Source organism: Gopherus evgoodei, chromosome 9, assembly GCF_007399415.2.
Source record: "Gopherus evgoodei ecotype Sinaloan lineage chromosome 9, rGopEvg1_v1.p, whole genome shotgun sequence".
In the NCBI taxonomy this organism is placed as follows: Eukaryota; Metazoa; Chordata; order Testudines; family Testudinidae; genus Gopherus; species Gopherus evgoodei.
The window spans coordinates 25,841,937-25,851,053 of record NC_044330.1 but is presented as its reverse complement, the minus strand read 5'-3'; the positions used below and the strand labels follow the sequence as shown (position 1 = coordinate 25,851,053).

At 45.1% G+C, this 9,117-nt stretch overlaps 1 protein-coding gene across 2 annotated transcripts in view; it reads left to right on the top strand.

Annotated features, from left to right (window-relative positions):
- The first annotated feature begins 6,543 nt into the window (after positions 1 to 6,543).
- The window catches only part of MME (membrane metalloendopeptidase), a 63,626-nt gene continuing 61,052 nt past the window's right edge, over positions 6,544 to 9,117 (top strand). For both annotated transcript variants that reach the window (XM_030575166.1, XM_030575167.1), the window contains exon 1: positions 6,544 to 6,871. The gene's annotated coding sequence lies outside the window, so the exon portion shown is untranslated. The remainder of the gene's footprint in view (positions 6,872 to 9,117) is intronic.

Below are 9,117 nucleotides of genomic sequence, written 5' to 3'. Positions count from 1 at the left end.
AATGAATTGATGCTTCATCTTGCAAGCAAGAGACAAAGTCTGCTGCCTTAGGCATCTCTGTTACAGACTCCCACAACGATCCATTCTAGCTCCTCTCTTTTTCAACATATATACGTAGAAACTACCAACACCTAAGCCAATTAGTATGTATATACCAATGACATCCATCCCACTGATGTGGGTAACATTCCACATGTAAGCAGAGTCAGGATGAGCTCTACCCTGACATCTGGTGGTGAATTGTGGTGCATTGTGGAAAAGAACTTTAGGGGCTGATCTTGTTTGCATAGGCACACCCACCCTGCCTAGCATGAGTCCACAGCAGCCCCAAATGGTCACTTTGGCTGCTGTGGGATCCCCAGTTTCGCTGTTATTGGGGCAGGAAGAATAAAGTGCTGTTACCCTGACTATGTGAATCAAGGACAATGGAACTATTTTATGACAGAGGGACTCGCCATCAACTAAGTAGCACTCGTTAGATAAGGGACATAGGTTCCAAAACCAAGTGAATTAAGAGGGGCTGGGGATGGACATTTGTATCTGATGACATGGGCCCCTTTTGAGGGCCTGAAATACCAATTGCATCTCTATCTCTATCTCTTTCTACTGTGGAATACCAGAGCTAATTTTAATTCCATTAGGAGTCTAGTTACAGACTGCTGAGCTGAATACAGTTTGGGCCAATGGACCACCTGCACGGAGACTCTCCTACTACAAGCTGAAATCACTAAAGAGCTAAAATTACTAAGAGCTGAAATCAATGAGTGCTGGGGGATGGGGCTGAAGATATGTTGATGAGTGGGTGGCAGAGCAGAGCAGTTTGTGGGACAGCTGGAGTGGCTCACAGGACAGCTAGTGGAGCAGCTGGTGGACTGGAGCAGTTTGCAGAATGGCTGGAGCAGTTCACAGGATGGCTGGCAGAGTGGAGCAGCTGGTGGAGTGGCTTGCGGTGAAGGCTGCAGCAGAACCCCATGGAGAGGCAGGGCAGTTGGCCTTGGACCATGTAAGGTACCCCTTAACACTGCTGTGCCCCCCTCTCCCCCCCAGGCTGGGAGGTAAAACTCTGCAGATAAACTTTTGAACTCTGGGGCTGCGCTGACCAGGGACAGAGACTTTTGAGTTGTTGGACTTTTGGGTGATTTTTGGGTTGCTGGACTTAAGACCCTGAGGGGAAAAGGATACTGCCAGACTTACTTGGGGTTGGGTTTTTTGCTCATGGTTTGTGTTATGAACCATGTTTGTGGTGTTTCCCCAACATAATGCCGCATTGTTTCCCTCCTTTATGAAAAGGATATTGCTACCCTCGGACTCTGTGCTTGCGAGAGGGGCAGTATTGCCTCTCAGAGGCACCTGGGGGGTGGTATGTAATTGTCCCAGGTCACTGGGTGGGGGCTCGAGCCGGTCTTGCATTGTGTTATTGAAACAGAACCCCTAGATTCTGAACCCGGCCCTTGTTGCTGCCAACTCAGATGAGCAGAAGGGTTACATACACAATATTCAAGGGTTACCCTGCCAAGACACAAATGCTCTGGCTACATACCTTTGTCATTTTGAAGTCCCCAGACTCCATCTTATATCCCTAGCATCTATTTTAAATGAGCAAGAGTCACTCCACGGGTGAGCAAGAGTCACATTAGATGAAAGCTGTAGGTCACTTAGCACTGAAATTGGCAGGAGAGAAATTGGCAGCAAAAGCAGAGGTCAGGCAGTTGTTGATCATGAAGTTGTGTACGTTAAAAATATTGTGATGTGGTATGTGCTCTGTAGTACTCTGACAGGAAAATATTAGCAAAAGTAAGCAAAACAACTGTCTATCAAGCCTGTCAGCATAGTATATAAAGAGAGTGTCAGAGATACAGATAGCAGAAGAGAAGGTGCAAGGAGTGTAGAGACTGTGCAGAGAGAGACAGTCTGAGAGTGCATGTAGAAGTTGGAGCAGCAACCAGAGAAGGATCCAATGAGATATGAGACTTAACATGAAAGACACTGAAAGACTGTTACCAGCAGCTGTCAGCAATCTGTGGAAGACTGGCCATCTGAAGCAAGGCACAGCCATTTAGCATCACTTCAAACTGTACAGTAATGGTATTTGGGGTGCTCTCTAGCTTGTTGTGAGGGATTTGCACCTTATAGCATCAATAAGGGGTGTTCTTAGGTTGTTATTGTGTTAGGGATTTGTGTTATTTGTGTTTGCACCAATAAAGGGTGCTTTGTTTTGGAACACTGCTTGTGTCAATCATTTATCAGAGGGCTGTATCCATATCTTCTAGAAATTCCTTAGACACCCTGGAGACCTGTACCTGAGGAGAACAGATTGGCCAGGCGATCATTCAGATGGAAGATTGTCGCCACTGTCTTAGACTCCACTTGTTACCCTGAAAACAGAAGTTAAATACCCCCACAACAGCTCAACTATTGCCCCCTCCTGGATTTACCAAGAGTTCCCTCAAAACAGCCCAACTGTTCACCTATTATAACCAATCTACTGCTTACCAGTCTCTGTTGAGGATTGTTCACTCTCTTTTTAGCTAGTTGCCACTAATTTAGGAGTCAAACTGGGACTGTAGTCTATCTTAACGGTCCCATGTAGAACACAAAGAAAAAGATTATCTCCTACACTGCATTGATCCAAAAGTTAGCAGGAACCTGCTGGGAAGCAGAGGCAAATATTCTATAAAACCTCAGTACTGGCACTGGTGTTCGCTTCAGAGGAATACAGTGCAGCAGTGCGGGGCAAAAGATGGCACAGCATCTCATTGATTTGGAGCTGAACACAGTCACCGTATCATTAGTGGCTGCCTTAGCCACACATTAACATCTAATTTATATTTGTTGGCTCACACAGCTCCCCCAAAACTTTAATGAGATGCCATCACCCTTAAAACTGCATGCGAGATAGGATAGATGAAACCATCTGCTGCACACAAGGCCTGACAATGGTTCCAATATGTGCAAATAAGCAACTCAGAAGAAAACACATACCCCTGTAGTTCCTGATAACTTTCCACAACTGACTTTGCAATATCCTTTTGAGGTGGCCATTCGTGCATTCATGTCCATTGTTGCCGATCCAGTGCCTATCTCAAATAAACAACATATCAGGGCCAGCAGCTATGAATTTATGGAGTGGCAGCAACTCTGGGATAGAGAAACAGGCACGCCAAAAAACTTCAGAAGCCTTAGTTTACAATCTAGGATGCATATCCTGAACTAGGCTTAATAGGCTACTGACTAGAATGGACATAGTGGGTCCCACAATGCAGAAATTTGGCTTAGCCCAGTCTTCACAGTGTGACTGCAGAGCAGTGATGCAAGCAATCAAACATGGTGGAGTGCACAATTAGAAGACTGGATGGTGGGCTGCAACACCTTACTACCCTCAATGATGCAGCAGTTAGATGGCTGAACAATATAGATAATGACTTGTGATGCATGGGGCTGGGTGGGGAAAGTACCTGGAAGTAAAGTTTCGGGAGAAGCAGATTTCTTTAACCTCTTCTTTTGAAGAGATCATGTCATTAGTATGAAAGACTGCCATCAGAGCTCCCTTAGACAAACAGCTGGCACAGAAACCTATATGTTTCAAGCCAGAGACATTCTATTAATACTATTTCCAGTCTCTGATTCTGTAAGTGGCATGCTGTATTCTCTTTGACTATCAAATTACCACTTTTTAATTATCAGCTTCAACTTAGTAGTCATCTGTTAGAAGTACAGAAGGTTATCAGGGAGTAACCCGAGATCCCATTAAAGTTACAGCATAGTGCCTGATCCTACGAACCCTTACTCCTGTGGTTATTCTCACTGAAACCAATATGGCTACTCAGTGGAGTAAATGTTATATACATGAGTACAATTTGAGAGGACCGGCCATTTATTACAACACCAAAACGCCTGGGATTATAAAATATTAAAAACTATTTTAAAATTTAGAGAGAACTTGTTTCTGTTTTTTTTTAAAATAACATGAACAAATGAGCAGATTGAATTACAGTAAGGAATCTGATCGTGCACACAAATATTTTGAGAGAACATCACAAGTTAAAGCATTATGTTGTCATTTTTTTGGTTCATCATGGCAGTAGAGGCATATCTAATAAATATATTTAATATTTCCATGAATGGAATGACCTCTTTGTTATCTCTAAAAAAGGCAGTGCATAAAAAGATTAGAGAATATAGTTCTGAAGTCTTCTTAGCTATTGTTTCTTAGTGGATACGCAGACAAGTGTATTGATTTAGCTGGGGATCTGTCCTGCTTTGAGCAGGGGGTTGGACTCGATGACCTCCTGAGGTCCCTTCCAACCCTGATATTCTATGTTTCTATGATTCTATGATCCTTTCATACTAGTACCCTTTACTGTACTGGCCAAATCCTCAGTTGGTGAAAATGGGCATTGCTCTACTGAAGCTGTGCAAACTGATACTAGCTGAAGAAGAGGCCCATTGAGCCCAAACTGTTACCTGGTCACTCACCTCTTAAACGGGATACATTTATATGGGATTCTTGCCTGAATAAAGACTGAGGAAGAACTTCAGAATTTGATCCACAGATTATACAACTGGTTAACCCCATATGTGCTAGCTTGTAATATCTTCTCTCCCCCTACCCCCTCCAAACTAGGGGCTCTAAAAACAACAGGACAAATAAGGGATGCAAACTCAGGCATTTTAGTCTACTTTGAACATATTTTAATGTTACTTTCCCTCCTTCCTCTCTCTCTGCAATGGGCCCCAAAGTATTGGCACTTCTTTTGTTCACCTCAGAACATTTTGAAAAATGAAACCATGAGGCTCATTTTATCTCAGACCACTCCGATTTCCCTCTACTTTTGGAACTTTACTGTACTTTAAATATCAGGCAGTTGGGGGAAACCTACTACCCTCACATAATTAGACTCATTTTAAAATGTTTTTAAATGACTTATCTGTCATAACCATTTGTAAGAAGAATAATGGATAGGATTGGAATTATGGCTGTGTAAAGGGTGATTTTAAGGCAGTAGAAAGATGGATAATCCTGGAAGCAGATGGCTTGCTGTAATAACTGAAGTGGCAGGAATGAAAGACTAATGCATGAAAGGTTGAAATTGAGACGTTTTAATTAATAAGTCTCTAGAAAAGATTAGAGTAGGGTGGTTATTACTTAGATTTACACTGGAAGAAAATGGGGTATCTTTGTTCTGATAACTTTTTAAATGTGCCCTTTTCTTGCCTTCATTGGATGCTTCTCTGCCTTTCTGCTCAGACTAAAAACGTATGTTCCTTTTTATTCCTTTAATAGACTGTCCTACTCAACTATAGGCTGCACAGCCTCCTCTTACTGATAGGTGGTTGGGACCATTTGCTGTGCAGCTCAGAAAGGAAATTAGTTCTCAGTGTTCACCCTTCTCCATTAAAGAAAGGTTGCATCTCTGAGGCAGATATTTTAGTTTGCGGAGCTGGTAATATCAGAGTTGATAAATTTCAGTTGGCACTTGCAACCCTGAAACATTATATGGGCTTCTAGGAAAGTGGGTGTGAGGAATGGTAATAAAAATCTATCAGTTGCCTGTTTGGCACGTTAGTGACAGAAATCGAACTACTGCCCTTGTTAACTATGTAGATAGCAGCGTGATTTCTACTAGTATGGCGCCAAACGTGCACATGCCTATCTAGTTTGCCAGAGAATCTTGCGAAAAGTGCAGTTCAGGGCTATTTCTATACCCAGCCCCCTTCTGAATGCAAAAAGTCTCTCCAGTCTGTCTCTCCCTCTTCAGAATTCATGAAGTGCGCGTGGGGAAAGGAAGCTTGCAGAGAAGCGATGGGACTGCATAAATATGACAAAGGCAACGCGCCTGCATTGTGCACGGCAGAACTTCCACTGCTAATCCACCCAACCCCTTTGCACCCTCCGCCTCTCTCTCTCTCCCTCTCCCCCTTGGGCTGAGCCTGGGGGGACACGAAAACCCAGTGAAGCAAGGTGCAGTCTGAGCTCCCGCTGCAGCTCGGCTGTCACTTTTGCATACGGCCTGTGTGTGTCTTTCACACACGCGAGAGAGCGCAGCAGGCGAAAGTTTGCCCCAAGCCTCCAGTCCCCGAGTCAGGAAACGGGCTAGTTTCCTGACTAGTTTTCCCCTGCGCTGAGGGCCACCAGCAGGCGCCTCTTTCCCTTGCCAAGCCCGAGCGAGCTGTGGCGGGAGTGCCTGGCCAACCCCTCTCCTCCCCTGCCAGGTGGGAGCAGCGAGGTGACGAGGCGCTCTTCTTCCTGCTCCCATCCCATTGTACGATCGCCCGGGGGAAGCCTTCGGCTCCCCGCAGAGACCTGCCCAGCCGGCCGGCGGGAGACAAGCAGGGCGGCTCCAGACCCCAGCACGCCAAGCGAGTGCTTGGGACAGCATGCCGCGGGGGGCGCTCTGCCAGTGGAGCCGCGGGACCAGCGGACCCTCCGCAGGGACGCCTGCGGGAGGTCCACGGGAGCCGCGGGACCGGCAGAGCGCCCCCCGCGGCATGCCGCCCTGCTTGGGGCGGTGAAATGTCTAGAGCCGCCCCTGGAGACAAGGGCTGGTTTACTGCCGCCAGCAAAGCCTGGCTCTGCAGCAGCCGCCGCTAAACTCCCACCGCAGCCGGTGCGGGGAGCAGGCAGCGCTTTGCTGGGCTTTGATGTCTTGGAGATGCCGCAGCTCCTCGCCCCTGGCCGTGCTGCAGCCGGAGTCTGAGCCCAGCGCCCCAGGAGCAGGGTCTGTGCCCCGCTCTACCTCCCCAGCCCAGCCGCTGTCCCGCCGGCTCCCGGCGACTGGTCGGCCGGGGACACCCAAGGCTGCCTTCGCTTTTTCATTGGTCGGTGATGTGTCTATTTACATCCGCACCGAACTTCTCCGAACATCAGCTGGTGAGTCCCGGGAGAGGAGACAGGGCAGCGGGACTGGCAGGAGGTGAGGAGACAGGGCAGCGGCGAGAGGACAGGGCGAGGGCATATGGGCTGGAGAACGGGGGAGGGAGATTTGAAGTGGAGAGAAGGAGACTGGAAAAGGGGAAGAGAGTGAGAGTGGGGTCGGACAGGGAGAGGTTCTGGAAGTGAGGGAGGAAGAGGAGGACAGGGAGAAGATGCAACTGGAGAGCTATGGAGATAGTTTAGAAAACTGCTTTCTCTCTGTTACTATTACACCTCCCTGTACACAGTTACTTGGCTGGCCCTCTCGTCAACAAACATGCCCTGGAACATATTGCAGCAGAGTCTTCTCTTAATGGATATGTTATGGTGGCCAAGCCTTCATTGGACTGTGATTTTTAATTATATACAGCATATAGTTAACACTATCTAGATTTATGTTGTTTCGATCTTCTGCTACTTTTGTCATCATGAAGTCATACATGCCTTATTTTCAAGTACCCTGTTTTCCTCCACTGGACTCAAATGTAATTTACAGTGATACTGATTATGCTTTGAGGGCATTTGGTTATTTTTTTCACATTGTCTTTCATATAAAAGTTGATATTACACATTTCATAAAACTTATTAAATCACTATGGGTTTGAACCTGCAAGAAATTTAGTGCCACCAGTGAGATGCTGAGCACATCCAGCTCCTAGCTAAGTGCCCTGCAGGATCCAGCTTAGTGTTCCAGGGGCCACATCCTGCACCCTTTACTTATGGAAACCATCCTACTGAAATGATCGTGACTCTGGTCTTACCCCTTTGGTAACTTTGGTTTTACAGCTCCTCCAAAGGATGAACAATGGATACCATAACCAAATTGCTACCTACTGAATAATCAGTAGTGTCAATAGGATTCTGATATCCTTTTTCTTGATCTAGGCCACTACTTAGCTTGTAGGAGCTGACAAAATCATAGCACAAAGTGGTATGGCTGTAACAAATACTCTGTGTTCACTTTTTAATTAATGAATTATATTTGTAAATGGTGAAGGTTTTTGCAGGTATATATAGATACTCCAAGATCACATTCACATGTCTGATAAAATGTAGAAGAGACAGTGGCCCTAGCCCAAGAGTTTATGCTTATCTGAGTGATGGCTGAAGGCATTCGTTAGTCATCTCCTTCAATCCTTTCCTACTCTTACTGTAGCACACCAGGTCTACTCCTCAGTTCCTCAGGACATACGTTTTAATTCATGTGGAAGTGTGTGGTACTTTTGGGGGACACATACATTTCTTTAGAGATCTGATTGAGAACATGTGGCTCATCTCAGAAGTCAGTTTTAAACATATACATCCAGAAGTGAAAAGCTAATGCATTAACTCACTCTACCACCTAGGCCAGTCGGTCAAAATAATTATGGATGTTTAAGCTTTAGTGGGCAGCTAGTAGAGATCACAGGAGCACTGAGAGAAACATAATGAAATTATAATACCTAAGGTCATATCTGCTTAAATTCCTCCTAGGCTTTTGTTGTGTCTGCAATTAACACATAAAAAGGCTTTTACTAGGTGTTTTTTAACGCAGACTTTATAGGTTTTACAAAGAACTAAAAGTAAGAATGAATCAGTGGGATACCTTTAAATAAGAGTAACACTCCTGCAGCAACAGAAAGACTAGTTCACTTGGAAAAAGTTGCTGACTGCAAGAAGCACATTTAAGATATAATTCTTCATGTAGCTCTGAAAAGCTGCCTTTCCAGGGCACTAAAAACACTTCCAAAATCAGAAAAGTGTCCTATATTTTAATTTTGGAGGAGAGTATTTGTAACATTTTGAGCATTGGTCAGCTCTTAATATAAATAAAGAACAATTCTTATTGCTTGCTGTGTGTGGAGGTGAAAAGATAAAAGCAATTTAAAAGTTATACATTTTTATCTGTGAATTTAGATTTCACAGTTTAATATAGGCCCCAGTTCTCCCAAACATGGAACGTTCTCACTCTTCTGTATCCATTTTCTATGGGATTCCACTCTTATGTGTGGCAGGCTGTAACTTATTTGATGAAAAGCCTATAATTCACAGCAAAACGGGGCCATGTGGACTGGAAGGAAGGTAGGGCTCTGGTAGTTGCTATATGTTTGAAAAGGGAGGGGCTAGACAAGCTATGCAGGATTCCAATCTCCTGTGGACCACCTGTGTCTCCTTGCTCTGTGGTTCCAGAACTATCCCTTAAGCAAACAGCTGAGAGTCATTAG